Raw genomic sequence first — 22,406 nt, 5'->3', positions numbered from 1 at the left:
TCTAAGTGAGGACCACTGCAGAAGGTTCTGTAATTTGGGGGAACATTTATTTTTCTGAGAGAATAATGAATTGATTTGATAACGGAAGGGGCATGGAGGTTTTCAGTGTCATAGAGAGTCAAAAATTTGGTGCAAGTCCTCTTCTTGGCATGCGGTGTTTAAGTTTGATGAAGGACATAGCCAAATGCAATTTGAAAAGTAAAGTTAATCTTGGCCATAACTTTGGACTCTTGCAATTACACGCAAGAGTCTTGACTTGCTGACTTGCCCATCTCAATGACCATTTATTCATGAATATTTATTGGTACTCTTACATGTCCTGCACTAGGCTAGAGTGTCTTAAAAAGGTAGGTTTTATTATATCTCAGGTATTGTGAGGCCAATAGATTAGGAGATGGCTGCCACTGAAAAATAATCTGTTACTTCATAGGGTTAGGCTCCCTGCTTGTGATTTTTCCTCAAGATTGCTATGGCAATTCTGGGCCTTTTATGGTTCCGCGATGAATTTTAAGATTTTTTTGCTCTAGTTGCATGAAAAATGTCATCGTTAATTTGATAGTGATTTCAGTAAATCTGTGGATTGCTTTCAGTAGTATGGCCATTTTAACAATATTTCTTCCAATCCAAGAGCATGGGATATGCAAACAGCTCATAAAACTCAAGAACAACAACAAAAATCCAATTTAAAAAAATGGGCAGAATACCTAAACAGACATTTTTCCAAAGACAAACAGATGGCGAACAGGCCCACAGAAAGATATTCAACATCACTAATTCTTAGAGAAATGCACATCAAAACTACAATAAGGTACCTACCACATCACATCAGTCAGAAGGGCCATTGTTAAAAAATCTACAAATAACATTCTGGAGAGGATATGGAGAGAAGGGAACTCTCCTACACTGTTGGTGGGACTACAAATTGGTGCAGTTCAGTTCAGTCCCTCAGTTGTGTCTGACTCTTTGAGACCCCATGAATCGCAGCACGCCAGGCCTCCCTGTCCATCACCAACTCCCAGAGTTCACTCAGACTCACGTCCATCAAGTCAGTGGTGCCATCCAGCCATCTCATCCTCTGTCGTCCCCTTCTCCTCCTGCCTCCAATCCCTCCCAACATCAGAGTCTTTTCCAATGAGTCAACTCTTCCCATGAGGTGGCCAAAGTACTGGAGTTTCAGCTTTAGCATCATTCCCTCCAAAGAAATCCCAGGGTTGATCTCCTTCAGAATGGACTGGTTGGATCTCCTTGCAGTCCAAGGGACTCTCAAGAGTCTTCTTCAACACCACAATTCAAAAGCATCAATTCTTTGGCGCTCAGCCTTCTTCACAGTCCAACTCTCATATCCATACATGACCACAGGAAAAACCATAGCCTTGACTAGATGGACCTTAGTCAGCAAAGTAATGTCTCTGCTTTTGAATATGCTATCTAAGTTGGTCATAACTTTTCTTCCAAGGAGAAAGCGTCTTTTAATTTAATGGCTGCAATTACCATCTGCAGTGATTTTGGAGCCCAAAAAAATAAAGTCTGACACTGTTTTCCCATCTATTTCCCATGAAGTGATGGGACCGGATGCCATGATCTTCGTCTTCTGAATGTTGAGCTTTAAGCCAACTTTTTCACTCTCCTCTTTCACTTTCATCAAGAGGCTTTTTAGTTCCTCTACACTTTCTGCCATAAGGGTGGTGTCATCTGCATATCTGAGGTTATTGATATTTCTCCCGGCAATTGATTCCAGCTTGTGTTTCTTCCAGTCCAGCGTTTCTCATGATGTACTCTGCATACAAGTTAAATAAGCAGGGTGACAATATACAGCCTTGACGTACTCCTTTTCCTATGTGGAACCAGTCTGTTGTTCCATGTCCAGTTCTAACTGTTGCTTCCTGACCTGCATACAGATTTCTCAAGAGGCAGGTCAGGTGGTCTGGATTCCCATCTCTTTCAGAATTTTCCACAGTTTATTGTGATCCACACAGTCAAAGGCTTTGACATAGTCAATTAAGCAGACATAGATGTTTTTCTGGAACTCTCTTGCTTTTTCCATGATCCAGTGGATGTTGGCAATTTGATCTCTGGTTCCTCTGCCTTTTTTAAAACCAGCTTGAACATCTGGAAGTTCACGGTTCACATATTGCTAAAGCCTGGCTTGGAGAATTTTGAGCATTACTTTACTAGCGTGTGAGATGAGTGCAATTGTGCGGTAGTTTGAGCATTCTTTGGCATTGCCTTTCTTTGGGATTGGAATGAAAACTGACCTTTTCCAGTCCTGTGGCCACTGCTGAGTTTTCCAAATTTGCTGGCATATTGAGTGCAGGACTTTCACAGCATCATCTTTCAGGATTTGAAATAGCTCCACTGGAATTCTGTCACCTTCACTAGCTTTGTTCGTAGTGATGATTTCTAAGGCCCGCTCGGCTTCACATTCCAGGATGTCTGGCTCTAGATGAGTGATCACATCATCGTGATTATCTGGGTCATGAAGATCTTTTTTGTGCAGTTCTTCCGTGTATTCTTGCCACCTGTTCTTAATATCTTCTGCTTCTCTTAGGTCCATACCATTTCTGTCCCTTATTGAGCCCATCTTTGCATGAAATGTTCCCTTGATATCTCTAGTTTTCTTGAAGAGATCTCTAGTCTTTCTTATTCTGTTGTTTTCCTCTATTTCTTTCCATTGATCGCTGAAGAAGGCTTTCTTATCTCTTCTTGCTATTCTTTGGAATTCTGCATTCAGATGCTTGTATCTTTCCTTTTCTCCTTTGTTTTTCACCTCTAAATAAATTGGTGCAGCCACTATAAAAAAAAGAGCATGAAGCTTCTTAAAAAACTAAAATAAAGTCACCATATGATCCAGCAATCCCACTCCTGGGCCTATATCTGGACAAAACTATAATTTGAAAATATACATGCAACCCAATGTTCAGGGCTTCTCTGGTGACTCAGATGGTAAAGAAACTGCCTGCAATACAAGAGACTCAAGTTCTATCCATGGGTAGGGAAAATCCCCTTTAGGAAGAAATGGCAACCCACTCCAGTATTCTTCCCTGGAGAATCTGATGGACAGAGGAGCCTGGCAGGCTACGGTCCATGAGGTAGCAAAGAGTCCATAGCAACACTATTTATAATAGCCAAGACATGAAAGCAACCTAAGTGTCCATCAACAGAGGGATGGATAAAGACTATATGGCAATATATATATACACATATATGTATATATATATACAATGGAATATTACTCAGCTACCAAAAAACTGAAATAATGCCTTTTGTAGCAACATGGACGGACCTATAGATTATCATGGCAAGTGAAGCAAGTCAGATGGAGAAAGGCAAATGTCACATATCATTTATATGTGAAATCTAAACTATGACACAAACCAGAAACAGACTCAAGGATACAGAGAACAGACTTGCAGTTGCCACAGAACAGGGAGGTGGGAGGGATAAATTAGGAGTTTAGGATTAACAGATGCACATTAATATATACAAAAGAGATCAAAAACAAAATCTTACTGTATAGCACAGGGAACTATATTCAATATCCTGTAATAAAGCATAATAGAAAAGAATATGAAAAAGAAAGTATATATATGCATGTATGTATATATATGTGTGTGTGTGTGTATGTATGTATAACTGATTCACTTTGCTATATACCAGAAAAACAGGGCTGTAAAACAACTACAGTTCAATAAAAAATAAATTTTAAAAAAAGAATAGAGAATTGTTTCAGTAAATAATGGTTAATCATTTATTCAGTTTTTAGATTATTTATTGGTTAAATACATGATTAAACTGAAAAATTGCAGGGTTTTTTCCTTACAAGTCTCCTTTGCCATTTGCAAGGATTATTTTATGATGCAGAACAGTATCAAGAAAACAGAGAACTTTTCATCTTGCTGAGATTGTTTTCATCAGCAGTTGAAAGGGGACACAGTTTCAAGGCTAAGCAACATAATTCCACTTTTTAGCACATAGAAAAAAATGTAATGGGCTAAGGATCTGAGAACTCACAGTACTGAAAGGAGAGGATAACACAGCGGTATTAACAAATATATTTCAGGACATGAGAAGTTTTTCCACTTTGCACTTAAAAGCAATTCCAATTTTTACTGATGTTCTTAAAGAATATCACAGAGGATATAGTTCTAAACCATAGCAACGTGTCTTAAAATCCTTTCTTTTTCTTCCCTCTCAATCTTGCTTCTCCACCTTGTTGTTCAAAGCCGCTCTCTCCATTTCATTTCCAGCTCGCTGCCAACCCTCTGCTATAACTCATCCTAGTGACTCTCAAGTCCTTTGGCTCCCATCTTCCCCCCAACCCCCCCACCCCTGACTCTTGGATCTATTTTTTCTCTCTCACACCAGATATTTGCTTCCTTTTTGATGGAAAAGTTCTGGCCTCTCCCATTAGATGCTCCAGCCCAGGCATTGAGCTGACTTTCTCTTAGAAGGGGAGGGGGAAGAAGATTCAATGATTCTCTTTCTTTCACTGTCAGGGGGATGGGGAAAATGCCGTAAATCACATAATTTAACTTTTTCTTTGTGATGCTTATCATCATGTGGCAATATCTTCAGGATCAAGCTTAGGGTGTAGATATAGAAAAAAATGGCCCACAGAATGCAATTGGCATGCTTTTAGTCCAGACCAGGGATCCTTGGGTGTGATGGGTGCAGGGGCTGGGAGAGGGAAGAGGAAAGTTGTTTATTTCCAGGGGAACTTTTTCAAATTCCCCATCTCCCTGGAAATCCTGAGTGCTTTCAGCTGAGAATCACCTTGCCATCTCCTGCATTCAGTTTACCAGCCCTGCATTCGGTTTACCAGTAAATCCTGTTGACTTGACTTCAGAAAATTCCAGAATCTAATCACTTTTTAACATCTTTTCAGCCACCACTCTAGTCCAAGGTGTGATCAACTCCCACTTGGATTATTGAAGTAGCAAACCTGTATTCATTTCCATTGCTGCTATAACAAATTACCACAAACTTAGTGGCTTAAAACAACACAAATGTATTATCTTACAGTTCTAGAGGTCTGAAGTCCAAAATGGATCTCAGTGGTCTAAACTCAAGATGTCAGTAAGGCTGCTTTCCTTTCCGGCTCTAGGGGAGAATCTGGGTCCTTGCCTTTTCGAGCTCCTATAGACCACTTGCATTGCTTGGTTCATGGTCAAGTCTTTCTCACACTGCATCATTTTCTCAATCACCTGCCTTACTCTTGCCCTTATAAGGACTTTTGTGACTACATCTGTCCAATCTGGAAAATTCAGGATAATATCTCCATCTCAAGGTCAGCTGATTATCAATCATAATTCCACCTGCAACCTTCATTCCCCTTGCCTGTAAAATAACATATCCATAGCTTCCAGAATTAAGATGTGGACATCTTTGGGAGGATCTTACTCTGCGTACCACACTTCTAACTCATCTCCCAGCTTTCACTTGCCTCATTTCAGTCTTTTCTCCACAGCCAAAGTGATCCTATTAAGCTATTTATCACATTACTTCAGTCTGCTCAAAACCTTCCCACACCTCCCACTTCATAATCCCAATACCTCTCAACATCACCAAGGTTCTTATTGGCTCTATTAATAAATTCACTGATAGTGAATAATCCTTTCCAGCATTGACCCTACAGCATTGTGGAGAGTAGGACTGCATTTTTTGTCCTCATGTTTCGTTTAGAATGTATTTGCCTGTGTTCATCAGTGAGGTAGGCCTTTTGCTTTCTCTGTGCTCTTCATTTGATTTTGCTTTGTACAATAGGTAGAAGGCTATGCATCATCTGTAGCTCAGAGAAATTGAAACAGCATAGAATACTTTAGCTCCTTACAATTTTGAAAACATTCTGTGTCTTTTAATTTTTTTAATTTAAGGGAGCTTAAAACAATTGAGCATAACAAATATTAAGTAGTAAGGTAACCAAGTTTTATAGAGCAAGTATTTTAAAAATACATGTAATTTGGGCTTCCCTGGTGGCTCAGTGGTAAAGAGTCTGTCTGCCAATGCAGGAGACACAGGTTCGGTGCCTGATCTGGGACGATCTCACATGCAGCAGAGCAATGAAGCCTATGTACCATAGCTGCTGAGCCTGTCTTCTAGAGTCTGGGAGCCACAACTACTGAAGCCCAAGCACCCAGGGCCAGTGCTCTGCAACAAGAGAAGCCACCACCAACAGAGGCCCACACACCACAACTAGAGAGGAACCCGAGCAGCGGTGAAGCCCCAGCACAACCAAAAATAAAGAAATGAAATTTACATTTAATAAAATACATGTAATTTGTTGCCTTTCTCCAGGGTCCTTCTCATTCTGTTTATTCATTCATTCTAATCCAAATAGAATACAAAAACTTTGATTATGGTGCTCCTTTCTACCATGTCCAGGCCTATCTGATAACCTAAATTGTAATACTGCCAGAGTTTCAAGCTGATTGGTCTCCAGAGGTCTCTTCCTGTTAGCCAGGTTGTTGCCTCAGTTTACAGGCAGCCTGTTCACCTGGATAAACTGAGAGAACTATTGGAAGAGAAGGCCTGAGGTCAGTTTCTAGGACTCTGGAGTAGCTGGGAAATCCTTCCCCAGTTCTTTCCACCCCAAGAGTCCCCTACATGCACCCTCTGACAAGCCAGCCTGAAAATGGAATTGGTTACAATTCTCCCCACACACGTAAAGACACTTCAAGCCACCACAACAACATACCATAGGCTGGTGGCTTAAACAACAGACATTTCTTCCTCACAATTCTAGAGACCATTAAGTCCCAGATCAAGGTGCCTGTGTAGCTGATTTCTGGTAAGAATGCTCTTCCTGGCTTGTCAACAGCTGCCTTCTTGCCCTGTGCTCATGTGGCAGAGAGAAGGGGTAAGCTCTCTGGTCTTTTCTTATAAGGACGCTAATTCCATCATAAGGATCCCACCCTCAAGACCTCATCTAAACCCAGTTATTTCTCAAAAGCCCCAAGTCCTAACACCATCACACTGTGGGTTAGAGCTTCTGTATACGAATCTGGATTGGGGTAGGGTGGGGGAACATAATTCAATCTACAGAGCTTCCCAGGTGGCTCAGTGGTGAAGAATCCTCCTGCCAAAGTGGGAGCCGCAGGAGACATGGGTAGAGAGATCCTCTGGAGGAGGAAATGGCAACCTACTCCGGTATTCTTTGGAATAATCCCATGGACAGAAGAGCCTGGTGGGCTACAGTCCATGGGGTCCCAAAGAGTCAAACACGACTAAGCGACTGAGAATGCATTCGTGCAAAAACTCAGTCCACAGCAAACAGCTATCTCTAGTCAGTAAGAGGTCATCTTCCACGTTAATCTAGTGGGAGAATCAAATGTTGTCACCTCCTCCCACCCCACACACACATACATACACAGCCTCCTTTATTTGAATTAAAAGCTGCTGACAAGTTTGCATACTGTTATTTTCCTGAACATTACCTCAGTCAATTTTTATAATGCACTTCTATCTATTTCTGCTTTCTTGACTATGCCTTTGACTGTGTGGATCACAATAAACTGTGAAAAATTCTGAAAGAGATGGGAATACCAGACCACCTCACCTGCCTCTTGAGAAATCTGTATGCAAGTCAGGAAGCAACAGTTCGAACTGGACATGGAACAACAAACTGGTTCCAAATAGGAAAAGGAGTACGTCAAGGCTGTATATTGTCACCCTGCTTATTTAGCTTCTTACAGAGTACATCATGAGAAACGCTGGACTGGAAGAAACACAAGCTGGAATCAATTGCCGGGAGAAATATCAATAACCTCAGATATGCAGATGACACCACACCACCCTTATGGCAGAAAGTGAAGAGGAACTAAAAAGCCTCTTGATGAAAGTGAAAGAGGAGAGTGAAAAAGTTGGCTTAAAGTTCAACATTCAGAAAATGAAGATTATGGCATCCGGTCCCATCTCTTCATGGGAAATAGATGGGGAAACAGTGGAAACAGTGTCAGACTTTATTTTTGGGGCTCCAAAATCACCGCAGATGGTGACTGCAGCCATGAAATTGAAAGACGCTTACTCCTTGGAAGAAAAGTTACGACCAACCTAGATAGCATATTCAAAAGCAGGGACATTACTTTGCTGACTAAGGTCCATCTAGTCAAGGCTACGGTTTTTCCTGTGGTCATGTATGGATGTGAGAGTTGGACTGTGAAGAAGGCTGAGCACCAAAGAATTGATGCTTTTGAACTGTGGTGTTGGAGAAGACTCTTGAGAGTCCCTTGGACTGCAAGGAGATCCAACGAGTCCATTCTGAAGGAGATCAACCCTGGGATTTCTTTGGAGGGAATGATGCTAAAGCTGAAACTCCAGTACTTTGGCCACCTCATGCGAAGATTTGACTCATTGGAAAAGACTCTGACGCTGGGAGGGATTGGGGGTAGTAGGAGAAGGGGACAACTGAGGATGGGATGGCTGGATGGCATCACGGACTCAATGGACGTGAGTCTGAGTGAACTCTGGGAGTTGGTGATGGACAGGGAGGCCTGGCGTGCTGCGATTCATGGGGTCGCAAAGAGTCGGACACGACTGAGCGACTGAACTGAACTGAACTGAACTGAATAAGAAACCCCTTCAGAAACTGCTCTCAGAAAAAGCCTAAACCCATTCTAAGAAGGAATCCCATGTTAAATGCTAAATATGTAAACATGACTTTGGAACTAAGACTACAAGTTCACTCTGTACCTTAGAATAAGTCTTTGCTGCCCTGAAGAGTTGACGGGAGCAGTTCTGGAAGTATTGACTGCCAAATAATGTGATGGTCTTTGCTGATCCACTAAACCACATCATGGCTATGAGTCCTGGGCTTTCTTGTGTTTCAGATGAAAATTAAGAGAGAATTAGCTATACGTACTATGTCCATGCATTCTCCCAGGGTTTGCTACAGAGTGTGGAGCATCCCTACTACAGTTGTAAAGGGAAGCATTCCAGGTCCCCCCCCACCCACCTCACTCCCCCGCCCCACCCTGACACTGCATTCAGCGCTGCAGCCTCAGAGGTGTATCAACCACACAAGGAAAGACAGTCAACAACAATGCTCCTAGCGGGCCAGAGTGGCGTGGACGTTCATAGCAGTGACCATGGCATAGTTACCTAGACCAATATTTTTCCTCTCTCTTTTCACATCTCAAATCAATGAGACGAGTTACTGCATATCATAAAGTGATGGTATGACCAAAAGCCACATAAGACCATTAGCTCCATTTGGTTACAATGGCAATCTGTGTAAGACCTGATCCCCAGCCGCAGGCAACATACAGTAGAGTTAGGGAAACAAGAACAATACAACAGGAGATTATCCATGTAAGTACTTAGCATATCGTATACCTGGCACATAGTGGGGATTCAAAGAGCATCAGCTGTTAGTACCATTATGATTGGTACTGTGAAGATGAGGCTGCGGTGGGGCTTCCCTGGTTCAGTGGTTATCAATCTGCCGTGCAATGCAGGGGGACGTGGGTTCAAGTAAGACCCCACATGTGTCAGGGCTACGAAGTCCCCATGCCTCAACTACTGAGCCCATGCGTTCCAGAGCCAGTGTGCTGCAATGAAGACCCAGCACATACCAAGTAAAAAATAAAGTTAAAAAAAGATAAATAGATGAGGCTGTGGTTGGAAGCAAGAGAACAATGTTGAGAAGCACTCATATCCTCACTGCTTCCCTGGTCACCATCCACCCTCCTCCCCCTACAAGGGCCAGGAGGTCTGAAAATGAGGCAGCACGAGGTCTCCAGGGACAGGCTTGCAGTCTGAGCTGTCTGGGGTATAAAGAGTCAGAAGACGGGGCGCTGAGACAAGACCTGAGGAACTGCCAAGAGTCAGGGCCAGGAGAGCAAGTGTAAAAACCCACATCCAAGTGCTGTTTGTGAGCAAGAGAAGAAGCTGGAGGTCAGGGGCTAGGTAGGCCAGAGTAGCAAAGAAGCTGCTGCTGCTGGTAAGTCGCTTCAGTCAGGTCCGACTCTGTGCGACCCCATAGACTGCAGCCCACCAGGCTCCCCCGTCCCTGGGATTCTCCAGGCAAGAACACTGGAGTGGGTTGCCATTTCCTTCTCCAATGCATGAAAGTGAAAAGTGAAAGTGAAGTCGCTCAGTCGTGTCTGCCTCTTAGTTTGAAGGAAATCAAGGAGGATCCTGGGAGGCTGTCCAAAAGGATGGAGAATAGCCACGGATCACCCTGACAGGCTGTCGGGCATGGCCATGTCTAACCATCAGAAAGCTTTAACTGTACCATAAAGAATATGATAGGTAACTGGCTCTTGACGTAGGGGCCTGAGGTCGAGCAGCAGTGGCATCACCTGGAAACTTGTTTGAAATGCAAATTCTCAAGCCCCACCCCTGACCTGCTGAATATGAAACTCCAAGGGTGAGCCCCCTGGGCTTCCTTAGAATCTATTTGCAATGCAGGAGCCGCAGGAGATGCAGGTTCAATCCATGGGTCAGGAAGATCCGCTGGAGGAAGACATGGCATCCCACTCCAGTATTCTCGCCTGGAGAATCTCATGGACAGAGGAGCCTGGCAGGCTGTAGTCCATAGTGTCACAATGAGATGGACATGACTTAAGTGACTTAGCAAGCATGCATGCAAAGGTGAGCTCAGTGTCTGCCCTCAGGAAGTACAGTAAGACAAACTTTTAAAATCAGCATTTCTCTACTTTGAAAGTGAAAGTGAAGTCGCTCAGTCGTGCCCTACTCTTTGCGACCCCATGGATAGTAGCCTGCACCAAGCTCCTCTGTCCATGGGATTTTCAAGGCAAGAATACCGGAGTGGGTTGCCATTTCTTTCTCCAGGGAATCTTACCAACCCAGGGATAGAACCCAGGTCTCTCACATTGTAGACAGACGCTTTACCATCTGAGCCACCAGGGAAGTCCTGCTTCTCTACTTTAGCTATACCCTGAGATCACCTGAGCAACCCATCCTACATCAATGACATCAAAATCTTTGAAAGATGGGGTCATGGGGCATTTACCTGTTATTTTAAAAATGCCCGGGGCATTTCCAGTGGTAGAAAACTACTAATTTCAAAAAACCTTCCTTAGGAGAAATCCATTTATAAATGAGGGGTATTAATATATCATTGCTGTTCCCTGGGCTGGAAGTGGTGAGAGAGCATATGTCCCAATTTTATCAGCCCTCCTCTCTGGGTTTCATATAGCCTTAAATGAGATGGCTTATTGGAAGGACCTTTAACATTAACTGGCTGTAGTTGGTAAGGCTTTCTACCCTCCTTCCCAACAAATAACTCCTCAAGTGTCAGAGTAGAAAGTATAATCCTTTAAAGTGAGTAAGGGCACGCTTTCCAGAAACCTGGGATCAACAGAATCAAAATGTGTGTGTCATCTCACAAATGACTGAGTAAAGACCAAATGCTTCTTCAGCTGAGGTGAAAATTAACTCTAAAGTCAATACAGCTTCATTGTATTCATTGCAATGGAGTATCTGCATACTGATTTCATCTGGGGCTTAAATTATTACTGTCTTCTCAGCATTTCAATCTTTTTTCAATTTTTTAATGCTTCTCTACTGAATTTTAATCAGGGATGTTATTATGTCCTCTCTGGTTTTTCCTCTCTTCTCTGAATTCCTCCTGCTCATCCCTCCTCCTTTTCACACTGAGAAATGTCATGTAGATTTCATGTGAATTACATGTCCTTGGGATTGTGGCGGGTGCTTGTGTTAAGACCAGGGGCAGTTACCTCCAGCCATAATGGCCATAATAATTGGATGCAATTATTTGCCAAGTGTGCTTACAAATTTACCAGAGAGCCTAGATTAATTGCCATCCATATCTTAAAGCTTCCCATTACCTTAAGGGGCCACTTAATCCCTTCCTTCCTCTAAACTAATTAATCCACAAGCAATATGTGCTTAATAGTCTCTGAATAATTACCAAGCCGGTCCAATCTTTGCTAAGCTCAGCCCAAGTGAGGCAGTCACGCAGGGTCCCCAGGGCATCAGCACCAACCCAGCTTCCTATACGTGAAGCTGCTTCCCTGGCATCCTGCTCTGTTTGCCTCCCTGGGAGCACGTGAACTCCCTTTCTCCATAATAATGTTTCTGAATATTTATTTGCTTCTTTTTTGAATGAGGAGGGATAGGACACAGAAGCAGAAATAACCTTTCACACCTACAAAGTCAGCTTTTTCATTCCTAACTCAACCTCTCATTGAGTGCAACAGGGGTGATTGAAGGAGGGCGGGAGGTAGGGAACTGCTCTGGCTGCCTTAAATTGCAAGCTGCAAGCGATTAGGAAAGTGGTGTGAGGATTCCCGGCAGCAGCCTGTTTGAATGCTGTAGATTAACCTGCACCCACTTCCACTCCCCACCCACCCTCCCGTGCCTTGCACTTCACAGCCATTGCCAGCATCCCCACATTGCAAGAAAAGCATGCCTCTTGGTTCACAAACACTTTCGCATCTCATTTTCACTGGGAACAATTTAGGTGACTTGACTTAGCAAGTTTCCTCTCCATCTTACAAATAGCAGAAATGAGGCTCCCGGAGTTTCAGTGACTTGCCCCAGGCAGAACTCAGACTACTGACTCCAGACTGCAGTTCCTTGGGGGAACTACACTGCTTCTCTGGGAAACTGAAAATCTTCCAAAAATACCTTCTCAGAGCTGGTGCTTGCCCACCCACCAATCTCCATGTGGAAAGTTCCAAACTAGAGATGTTCCGTTTGTCTGGGACCCGGGGTCTGAGTTAAAGTGTGCTACCCTTGGAAGGTTAGCACCTTCAGATTCCACGGAACACTAACAAGACCTTGATTAAACTTCATGCTCAGAATGTTCCTTGCTGAGTGGAGACTGAGGGTCTAGGAAAGAGGAAAGCAGCTTTCTTGAGAACAGGAAACAAGAAGGCCGGCCCCCAGAAAGCAGGTATGTAGTACACTCTGGGATGTGGGGTGGGGAACGTGAAAGTGGACAGAGATCAGAGGTCAGAGAAACGGGAGTTACCGGCTGCATACCTCATAACTTAGCTTCAGGGCAGCCTCATCTCCTAGATGAGGAGTGCTAAAATGTGCTTGCACTGTATAATCCTAAGGGATTTGATTTAGGTCATACCTGAATGGTCTAGTGGTTTTCCCTACTTTCGTCAATTTAAGTCTGAATTTGGCAATAAGGAGTTCATGATCTGAGCCACAGTCAGCTCCTGGTCTTGTTTTTGTTGACTATATAGAGCTTCTCCATCTTTGTCTGCAAAGAATATAATCAATCTGATTCCAGTGTTGACCATCTGGTGACGTCCATGTGTAGAGTCTTCTCTTGTGTTGTTGGAAGAGGGTGTTTGCTATGAGCAGTGCATTTTCTTGGCAAAACTCTATTAGTCTTTGCCCTGCTTCATTCCATATTTTAAGGCCAAATTTTCCTGTTACTCCAGGTGTTTCTTGACTTCCTACTTTTGCATTCCAGTCCCCTATAATGAAAAGCATATCTTTTTTGTGTGTGAGTTCTGAAAGGTCTTGTAAGTCTTCATAGACCCGTCCAACATCAGCTTCTTCAAAATTACTGGTTGGGGCATAGGCTTGGATTACTGTGATATTGAATGGTTTGCATTGAAAACGAACAGAAATCATTCTGTCATTTTTGAGATTGCATCCAACTACTGCATTTCAGACTCTTTTTTGACCATGATGGCTACTCCATTTCTTCTGAGGGATTCCTGCCTGCAGTACTAGATATAATGGTCATCTGATGCTAAAAGCTGAAGCTCCAGTACTTTGGCCACCTCATGCGAAGAGTTGACTCATTGGAAAAGACTCTGATGCTGGGAGGGATTGGGGGCAGGAGGAGAAGGGGACGACAGAGGATGAGGTGGCTGGATGGCATCACGAACTCGATGGATGTGAGTCTGAGTGAACTCCGGGAGATGGTGATGGACAGGGAGGCCTGGCGTCCTGCAATTCATGGGGTCAAAAAGAGTTGGACACGACTGAGCGACTGAACTGAACTGAACTGAGTTAAATTCACCCATTCCAGTCCATTTTAGTTTGCTGATTCCTAGAATGTCGATGTTCATTCTTGCCATCTCCTGTTTGACCACTTCCAATTTGCCTTGATTCATGGACCTGACATTCCAGGTTCCTATGCAATATTGCTCTTTACAGCATCAGACCTTGCTTCTATCACCCGTCACATCCACAACTGGGTATTGTTTTTGCTTTGGCTCCATCCCTTCATTCTTTCTGGAGTTATTTCTCCACTGATCTCCAGTAGCATATTGGACACCTACTGACCTGGGGAGTTCCTCTTTCAGTATCCTATCATTTTGCCTTTTCATACTGTTCATGGGGTTCTCAAGGCAAGAATAGTGAAGTGGTTTGCCATTCCCTTCTCCAGTAGACCACATTCTGTCAGAATCAAATTGTCTAAATCAAATCCCTTATGATTATAAGGTGGAAGTGAGAAATAAATTTAAGGGATTAGATCTCATAGATAGAGTGCCTGATGAATTGTGGACCAAGGTTCGTGACATTGTACAGGAGACAGGGATCAAGACCATCCCCATGGAAAAGAATTGCAAAAAAGTAAATGGCTATCTGAGGAGGCCTTACAAATAGCTGTGAAAAGAAGAGAGGCAAAAAGCAAAGGAGAAAAGGAAAGATATAAGCATCTGAATGCAGAGTTCCAAAGAATAGCAAAAAGAGATAAGAAAGACTTTTTCAGCGATCAATGCAAATAAATAGAGGAAAACAACAGAATGGAAAAGACTAGAGATCTCTTCAAGAAAATTAGAGATACCAAGGGAACATTTCATGCAAAGATGGGCTCGATAAAGGACAGAAATGGAATGGACCTAACAGAAGCAGAAGATATTAAGAAGAGGTGGCAAGAACACACGGAAGAACTGTACAAAAAAGATCTTCACAACCAAGATAATCACGATGGTGTGATCACTCACCTAGAGCCAGACACCCTGGAATGTGAAGTCAAGTGGGCCTGAGAAAGCATCACTACAAACAAAGCTAGTGGAGGTGACAGAATTCCAGTCAAATCCTGAAAGATAATGCTGTGAAAGTGCTGCATTCAATATGCCAGAAAATTTGGAAAACTCAGCAGTGGCCACAGGACTGGAAAAGGTCAGTTTTCATTCCAATCCCAAAGAAAGGCAATGCCAAAGAATGCTCAAACTACTGCACAACTGCACCGTCTCACATGCTAGCAAAGTAATGCTCAAAATTCTCCAAGCCAGGCTTCAGCAATATGTGAACTGTGAACTTCCAGATGTTCAAGCTGGTTTTAGAAAAGGCAGAGGAACCAGAGATCAAATTGGCAATATCTGTTGGATCATCAAGAAAGCAAGAAAGTTCCAGAAAAACATCTATTTCTGCTTTATTGACTATGCCAAAGTCTTTGACTGTGTGGATCACAATACACTGTGGAAAATTCTGAAAGAGATGAGAATACCAGACCACCCAACCTGCCTTGTGAGAAATCCGTATGCAGGTCAGGAAGCAACAGTTAGAACTGGAAATGGAACAACAGACTGGTTCCAAATAGGAAAAGGAGTACGTCAAGGCTGTATATTGTCACCCTGCTTATTTAACTTATATGCAGAGTACATCATGAGAAACACTGCGCTGGAAGAAGCACAAGCGGGAATCAAGATTTCTGGGAGAAATATCAATAACCTCAGATATGCAGATGACACCACCCTTATGGCAGAAAGTGAAAAGGAACTAAAAAGCCTCTTGATGAAAGTGAAAGAGGAGAGTGAAAAAGTTGCCTTAAAACTCAACATTCAGAAAACAAAGATCATGACATCTGGTCCCATCACTTCATGGGAAATAGATGGGGAAACAGTGGAAACAGTGTCAGACTTTGTTTTTGTGTGGCTCCACAATCACTGCAGATGATGATTGCAGCCATGAAATTAAAAGATGCTTACTCCTTGGAAGAAAAGTTTTGACCAACCTAGATAGTATATTCAAAAGCAGAGACATTGCTTTGCCAACAAAGGTCTGTCTAGTCAAGGCTATGGTTTTTCCAGTGGTCATGTATGGATGTGAGAGTTGGACTGTGAAGAAAGCTGAGCGCAAAGAATTGATGCTTTTGAACTGTGGTGTTGGAGAAGACTCTTGAGAGTCCCTTGGACTGCAAGGAGATCCAACCAGTCCATTCTGAAGGAGATCAGCCTGGGATGTTCTTTGGAAGGAATGATTCTGAAGCTGAAAATCCAATACTTTGGCCATCTCATGCAAAGTGTTGACTCATTGGAAAAGACTCTGATGCTGGGAGGGATTGAGGGCAGGAGGAGAAGGGGACGACAGAGGATGAAATGGCTGGATGGCATCACCAACTTGATGGACATGAGTCTGAATGAACTCCGGGAGTTGGTGATGGACAGGGAGGCCTGGCGTTCTGCGATTATGGGGTCACAAAGAGTCGGACGTGACTGAGCGATTGAACTGAACTGAACACGTGCTATCAGACCTGAAATGTCTTCTCTGTTCAGGTCTAAAAGGCCAGGGACATAGCCCATCTCAAAGAGGGACAGAAGAGGCAATCAGGCAGGAGTCCCAGATCTGTGCTGCACTCAGATTCTGCCCCTTTCTTTTGTCCAAGGCTGACACCTTTCCCCATGCTTGTTGCTAACACAGCAGAAACCTGGATTTTGTCATGGGATGAAGCAAGGTATGAGATCACAAGCTATTTCATTGTAGTTAGTCTCCTTTGAGGGATTTCTAGGTGGGTGGCACTAAAGGTAAGAGTCCACCTGTCAATGCAGGAGACATGAATTTTATCCCTGGGTAGGAAAGCTCCCCTGGAAGAGGACACAGCAACCCACTCCAGTATTCTGGCCTGGAGAATTCCATGGACAGAGGAACCTGGTGGCTACAGTCCATGGGATCACAAAGAGACATGACTGAGCAATTAACACTTTCACATTTTCACTTTCTTTCAGGCTCCTTTGGAAAAACCTGTGATTTAAAACAGGTTAACACTCTTCTGCCAAAGCCTTTGACTGTGTGGATCACAATAAACTATGGAAAATTCTGAAAGAGATAGGAATACCAGACCACCTGACCTGAGAAACCTATATGTAGGTCAGGAAGCAACAGTTCGAACTGGACATGGAACAACAGACTGGTTCCAAATAGGAAAAGGCATACGTCAAAGGCTGTATATTGTCACCCTGCTTATTTAACTTATATGCAGAGTACATCATGAGAAACACTGCGCTGGAAGAAGCACAAGCTGGAATCAAGATTTCCGGGAGAAATATCAATAACCTCAGATATGCAGATGACACCACCCTTATGGCAGAAAGTGAAGAGGAACTAAAAAGCCTCTTGATGAAAGTGAAAGAGGAGAGTGAAAAAGTTGGCTTAAAACTCAGCATTCAGAAAACGAAGATCATGGCATCTGGTCCCATCACTTCATGGGAAATAGATGGGGAAACAGTGGAAACAGTGTCAGACTTTGTTTCTGGGGGGCTCCAATAATCACTGCAGATGGTGATTGCAGCCATGAAATTAAAAGATGCTTACTCCTTGGAAGGAAAGTTATGACCAACTTAGATAGCATATTCAAAAGCAGAGACATTACTTTGCCAACAAAGGTCTGTCTAGTTAAGGCTATGGTTTTTCCAGTGGTCACATATGGATGTGAGAGTTGGACTGTGAAGAAAGCTGAGCACTGAAGAATTGATGCTTTTGAACTGTGGTGTTGGAGAAGACTCTTGAGAGTCCCTTGGACTGCAAGGAGATCCAACCAGTCCGATCGTCCTGGGTGTTCTTTGGAAGGAACGATGCTAAAGCTGAAACTCCAGTACTTTGACCACCTCATGCGAAGAGTTGATTCATTGGAAAAGACTCTGATGCTGGGAGGGATTAGGGGCAGGAGAAGAAGGGGACGACAGAGGATGAGATGGCTGGATGGCATCACCGACTCGATGAGCACGAGTCTGAGTGAACTCCGGGAGTTGGTGATGGACAGGGAGGCCTGGCATGCTGCCACTCATGGGGTCAAAGAGTCGGACATGACTGAGCAACTGAACAGAACTGAACTGAACACTCTCCTAGTGCCCACTTCAGAGACAGTGAAAGTGAAAGTGAAGTTACTCAGTCGTGTCCGACTCTTTTGCGACCCCATGGACTGTAGCCTACCAGGCTCTTCTGTCCATGGGGTTTTCCAGGCAATAGTACTGGAGTGGATTACCATTTCCTTCTCCAGGGGATCTTCCCAACCCAGATGCTTTACCGTCTAAGCCACCAGGGAAGTCCTTCAGAGATATATATATGTATATACACATATATACACCTGTACTCCTGAATCATTGTAAAGCAATGTGCTTCAATTTAAAAAAAAATAACAAAGTCTATCTTGAGTGTTCAAAACAAAACAAAACAAAACCAAACATGGTCAAATATGTGGACAAAAAATGTCACCTGCCATATCAGTAAAGAAAGGATGTAGCAAGCATCAAGCCATCACGCACCATAGCTGCCTCAACTGTGCAACCTGAGGGGATTCAAGAAGAAGAAAAACAGGATACTGGCCCTCAGTAGTTAAGATGAATGTCAAAGGAATGATTTCAATGAGCCTATTGCAGAGCGCAGGACCCCTTCCAAGGCCAGAGAGTGGGCCTTGTCTAACACTTGGAAATGAATCATCCGAGCTGACACGTGTGCTGACAAGCAAGAGACTAAAGACTTCTTATTAGGAAAGGGCAGGCAGGTGGCAAGCAGAAGGGCCAGGGAAGCCAGGAGAACTGCTCTGCCACGGGGCTCACAGTCTCAGGTCTGATGGTAATAGCATTAGTTTCCCGGTCGTCTCAGGCCGATCGTTCTGACTCAGGGTCCTTCCTAGTGTCCCGCACATCATTCAGCCAAGAAGGATTCCAGTGAGGAGGAATCTGGGGGGTTTTTAGGACATGTGGACTGGCATCTCTTCTCTCCCTTTGACCTTTCCCAAATTCTTCTGGTTGGTGGTAGCTTATTAGTTCCATATTCCTTACCAGGACCTCTGTTATAACATTAACTGAAGTGAATGGTTACTATCGGGCCTGGCCAGGGCAGGTGGTTTTGGTCAGTGGCTCCCCTAACAAGCCCAGACTCTTGAATTTTCCCATACACAGTAAAGCACTAAATTCATTAACCTGAGATGTCTGGTTTTCTTTAATTAGCAGTAATCTTTTTGATGCTCACTGCCTGCTTTTTCATCTGTTTGTCTGTTTGACTGCCCATATAGCCTGGCTTCTCCCTTAACCACTTCAGAGCACTCTCTCAGAGCTATATGAGAGGCTGCCTCCCAGGCTTAAGCCCTCAGCAAGTTTCCTCAAACAAAACATAATTTTCAACTTCAAGGCTGTAATTTTTTTTTCACTCAACAAACAAATAAAAATGAAGTCTAGCTGAATATGACACCCCAAAAGATGCCACTTTGGCTTTAGAATTATTTTATGCTGAAAGAAGTTGAGAAGAAGCAAAAATAAGAACTCTCTGCCCTTCACACAATTTGCCTAAAAGCAGGACACAAATTTACCAACATGACCCCTTACCCTCTCTACCAAGAGGGACAAAGGTTAATCAGCCCCCATCCCCAACAACTTGAAACCTTCAATGGAGAAGGCTTGGGCCTAAATTTGTATCATTCTCTCATTACCTACATTTTTCCTGGTTACCTCCTCAGATCCTCCTCCATCCCTACCACATACACACCTTTCTTTCCTTTGTATTTATTAGACGATGCCATCTAAGTTGCAGTTTTAAGCCACCTCTGAGAATCACTCATATTCCCTTGGGTATCTCTCATGTATACATGAGTTATACATGTTCTTAAAAACAACATTCAGGTAAGTAAATTTAATGATCTAGCCGGCTTTATTCAATAATTCATGAATCAAGCAGCCTTTCACCTAACAAATGGAATGCAGCTCTGAGGAGGTGTATGAAATGGAAGGATTCTACAGGCCGAAGAGGGCAGGAAAAGGAAGTGTCTAATAAACACAAGGAGCTTAACTCGGTGCTCTGTGATGACATAGAGGGGTGGGATCAGGGGTCAGAGGGAGAATCTAGAGGGAGAGGATATCTGTATACTTATAGCTGACTCACATTGTACAGCAGAAAATAACACACATTGTGAAGCAATTATCCTCCAATTAGAAAAAGTTTTCACAATAAGCTTAAAAAAAAGTGGATTGTTTCAGTCAAGGTCACCTTCCTATGGGGGACAGAACAGGTCTATTAGAGGACTGCCTCAGCAGTGCGAACCAGGAAATTCCAGACTGACCAGTTTAAGTTTGCATTCCCAGGAGAGGCTAACACTTCTATTAGGTTAGGTGTTCAGTCCTGATTTGCTGACCTGGGACTTAGTACAGGTTGACTCCATTTGGTGCTTGCTCTTTCTTTTGTTTCTTCTTATTTAAAATTATTTCTCCCTTTTGATCAGACTCTCACTTTAACTGAGAGATTAAAATTAGAGGCATTAGCATCACTCCCAGCTACTTGTCTCTATTTCTTACAGCTTTTACTGATCCTGTGTCGTAGTCACATGACATGTTTTGCTGAATCTCTGTGATCTTCACAGGTCAGGACTTCAGATTCACATTTCTTAAGTTGGTTATTCTCTTTGTCCCCTTTTCGGTGTTTCAGCCTTAGAAAGAACATTTGAGTTGTGGTGAGCAGCTGCAAACATGCATTGAAAGCTTTTGAGACAATACAATGCACTAGGGAGATGACTGTGATTGTTATAAGCAGGGTAATTCCCAGCGTTTGGAGTGCACTTCAGAGCCACAGTCCCAAAAGCAAAACCAAAATCAAATAAGTTCAAGGAAGACCCTGTTGAAGGAGTTACCGTTTTAAGCCAGTGGCTCACTCAGTGGTCTTCCGTATTGAGCCTCAATTTCCCCAGAAATGTTAATCCAGGAGCAGCAGGTGATGTTGGCCACAGCACAGACATCTCTTTGCTCAGTTAAAAGATAATCAGAGATAATATCCCAATATTAGGTACAGTTTTGGCCAGAGAGTCTAAGGATTTTTGTTCGGCAGCTCCTGCTTTAGCAGCAGATTCTGCAGTATCTTCAAGAGCTAAAGAAAGGTTTCTGGTCATAGACTCATTTTCACTTACTCCTAGCCAAAGCAACAGTGATCTGCCAGAAAAACTCATTTTGAATCATGAATGCCTCTCGGTAATTTCCATTTGAGTCTGTGGCTTAAGACTGGAAAAGTAGGCCAGTAAAAGTCACAGGTGGTTTTATTCTTATTACCCTTGCCTTGTGTCACTTTCTTTGTATAGAGCCTGGAAACAAGGTTTCTCAAGTTTGGGGTTGTTAACCAGAAACACGGAAATGGGCCCACAGAATCTCAGAGTCTGACACAAAAGGGGGCTGCGTTTACTCCAGATAAACTGAGGCACTGAAAATCTGGGTGAAATTTGTAATGGGCAGAAATACAAGATTATGATGACATCAGGAATCGAAGAAAAATCGGTCATAGTTAGGACCACAGGGTCCTCAGCATCTTGGACATATCAGAGTTTCTTTTATGACAAATCTTGCAGTCTCGAAAGATTACCACCACCCCTTCTGGCAGTGAATGTACAGGGTGATGGCATTATTTTTACATGCCAATACCAGAGTGAAGGAAAGAGAGAAAAGAAAGGGTTTTATGTTTAATTGAAATGGAAAGTCTTGACCCAAAGTCTTGTGTAGAAGCATTCTATGTCATGTGTCAGCTGCTTCTCTTCCTCATTAAGCGGCTTGAAGCAGGGCTTCAGTTTCCAGCCAGAGACTGAAGTCAGACGGCTGGGGTGAGAGCACAGAATCCTAGCCACTAGATCAGTGGTCTGTGACCAGGCCCTGACTCTTTGGCTTTGCAGAAAAAGAATTCCCACAAAGTCTGGAAGTAGTGAAACAAATAAAGTATTTATTAGGAGGAAAAAAGAGTACAGTATGGGTGGATAGACACATGCACAGACTCAGAGTGAACGTGACAGAGTCTTGCCCTAGTGGTAGCTTGAATTACTTTTATGAGGGTATTGCAGGGAGAAAGCCAATTCTGACTCCGTGTTGGAAACTGTTTCTTTGACTTGCTTTTCACTGCTTTTGTTATTAAAATCATACTCAATGGCTTGCCTGGAGGACCCTGCCACTCTGCTTGACTGCAAATTAAAGTGCCTTTGTTCAGCTCCTAGAGAGATAGTTTGTCCCTGCCCACCTGTGAATAGAAGAAATTAACACACCCCTTCCAAAGGCTGGACATTCCCTTGGAGATGTTTTACAAGACAGAAGACCCTTTCGCTTTACTTCCCTACTTCGTCTCCCTCTCAATGCTGCCTTTTGATTTTCCTTCCTCATTGCTTCTTTCTCTCTGATTTATAAAAGAACCTGGCATCCAGACCCCAATAAGATGGTTATTTTAAGGTGCCAGCCTGCCATCTTCTTGGTCTGCCGGCTCCCAGA

Source organism: Ovis aries, chromosome 12 (assembly GCF_016772045.2).
Source record: "Ovis aries strain OAR_USU_Benz2616 breed Rambouillet chromosome 12, ARS-UI_Ramb_v3.0, whole genome shotgun sequence".
NCBI lineage: Eukaryota > Metazoa > Chordata > Mammalia > Artiodactyla > Bovidae > Ovis > Ovis aries.
Note: the sequence above shows the minus strand (reverse complement) of the source record.